The sequence below is a fragment of the Drosophila persimilis genome, unplaced genomic scaffold (assembly GCF_003286085.1).
Source record: "Drosophila persimilis strain 14011-0111.01,24,50 unplaced genomic scaffold, DperRS2 tig00003933-arrow-pilon, whole genome shotgun sequence".
NCBI lineage: Eukaryota > Metazoa > Arthropoda > Insecta > Diptera > Drosophilidae > Drosophila > Drosophila persimilis.
Genome location: NW_020825706.1, coordinates 3,315,703 through 3,318,137, shown reverse-complemented (window position 1 = coordinate 3,318,137; position 2,435 = coordinate 3,315,703). Strand labels below are relative to the sequence as shown.

The window sequence follows — 2,435 nt, the reverse complement described above, 5'->3', positions numbered from 1 at the left end:
TGGAAGATGGAGAGCTTGGCTGGAGATCGAAGGAAAAAAATGTATTACTATTATTTATATATATTTAATTATTATTTATATATATTTATTTATTATTTATAAATATTTATTTATTATTTACATATATATTTCTTCTTTTTTTTGTATATATTTATTTATAATTTACATATTTAAAAATTTTTTTTTTTATATATATTTATTTATTTATTATTAGAATTATGTAATGATTATGAAGAAATTCTTGAAACGACAGCCCTTCTGAAAAGACTCTAGTGACAATTGTCTCTCAACTGCTAAGCCACACTGGAAGAGAGGAAAAACCATCAATAAATAAAAGAAATCTCTGCCGATCTATCATTAAAAATGCATAGATTAAAAGAAAAAATATGACCTTTGTACCTCGTAACTCCTTCCTTTTTGTCTCCCCACCGAAAAATCCAATACTCCCCTTACTAAAGCGTATAAAAAAGCGGGTTTTTGAAGAGTAAGAAGGACATGTCACCGTGTAACCAGCAAACGGATGGGCCAAGGCCAATAAAACGGCAGCCAAACGGTGCTGTTGACGTTTTTTGGTGGGACACAGAAATTGCATTTTCAGTTTTTTATCTCTCTGGGAAATTTAATTTCGGTTTTTGCCTTCCCCAAAAAATGCCATCGAGTGCATTATTGCTGGCTTATTGACACTCGGGAAAATGGGAAATTAATGCCAGCACAAATGTGAAAATTTCGTTGCCAACAAAATTGTTGTTGCCTCTTGACATCAGAAAACCGCATTGAACCCTGCTACGGGGGGGTGGAGAGAGGGGGGCGGATAATCCAAGTTTTGCAATTGTTTTCACCGGATTTTTGTGCGGATTTTGTTTGCAGTTGTTGTTGGCCCATATTCGAGTATAAATCGAGGCAAATTAGACAGCGGCTGCTCGAATATTTTTGGCAGCAGTCGCCGAAAACCGGCACAAGCGGAAACATATCAGCCCGTGTTTTCCCCAATGGCATTTCCGCTGGAAAATTGGTCGAAATATGAGTTTGGGAAAAAAACATAGAACGATTTTTTGCATGGAGAACATTTGGTGGAGGGAAGATGGGCATTGGGATCTGTCTTGGAAGCAGCGCAAGTGGTCTTAGAAGCACTGGGAAAAATCTAAGAAAACAGATAATAATTGTACAAGCATTAAAGACAGTTTTAGAATCAGTTATAACAGTTTTAAATTCATTTTGAGTTGAAGAATTGGGACCTAATTTTTTTCTTATATTAGAAGCAGCGAAAACAGTCTAAGAAGCACTGGTAAAAATCTAAGAAAATGTATAATAGTTTTAGAAGCTCTAAAAACATTTTTGAACAGTTTTGAAATCATCTTTACTTCAAGATATAAGAACAGTTTTAGAAGAACTGTAATTATTGGAATCAGATGCACGAGGAGCACTTGGAACACCTAATGACAGTTTAATAAGTACTGAATTGGCATTGGTATCAGCCTTAGAAGCAGAGGAAATAGTCTAAGAAGCACTGGGAGCACTCTAACAAGACCTATAATAGTCTTAACAGCAATGATTACAGCTTAAGAATCAGCAATAACAGTTTTAGAAGTATTCTGACTTTAAGATTAGTTAGCAGTTTTAGAACCATCGTAATTATTGAAATCGGACCCATGAGGAGACCTTAGTAGCCCTAATTGCAGTTTAAGAAGCACTGTATTCGAGTTGTGATCTGTCTTAGAAGAAACGGAAACAGTCTAAGAAGCACTGGGGAAAATCTAAGAAAACAGATAACATTGAAGACAGTTTTAGAACCAGTTATAACGGTTTTAAATTCATTTGAGTTCAAGATGCGGGAGCAGTTTATTTTCTTTTTTTCGACTCTATTGCCTTCTACTGTGGCCGAAAAAACAAGAAAAGCAGATAACAATTCATAAGATTGAACACAATGTTGAAAAAAAGTAAAAAAAGAGGAAAAAAAATAAAAAGTTTACTTAAGGGGACACCCGGGTTTGAACCGGGGACCTCTCGATCTGCAGTCGAATGCTCTACCACTGAGCTATATCCCCACATAGAAAGACTACGACTGTTTTGATCTTAGAAGCACTCAGGGATCAGTTTTAGACACGTCTGATGATAGCAAGAAAAACATTTATAGCCGTTTCACTTTTAAATCAATTTTAAGCGGAAATAAAATGCAAAATAGGGTTTTAATTTTCATTCCCTGCTCGTAAATTTCTTTTGAAAAATTTTCATCAAATTTTGCACTGTTTTTTGGTTTCCATTTAAGTTTTTTTTTTGCCATTTCTCTTTTTGATTCAGTTTTTCCTTTTGAATGGCCCCCGCAAAATGATTTGCAGGCTCAAGCGTTAAGTGGCCTTTCCATTAGCCTCCTTCTGGCGCTGACCTTCAACCTTTGGCGGGGTATATTGCTTGCGCTTGATGTACCATGACCTGTC

At 35.6% G+C, this 2,435-nt stretch overlaps 1 non-coding gene across 1 annotated transcript; it reads right to left on the bottom strand.

The window, feature by feature from the left end:
• Positions 1–1,973: 1,973 nt before the first annotated feature.
• On the bottom strand, positions 1,974–2,045 carry Trnac-gca. Its single transcript has one exon. It is a non-coding gene; the product is annotated as a tRNA-Cys (tRNA).
• Between the last annotated feature and the right edge of the window lie 390 nt (positions 2,046–2,435).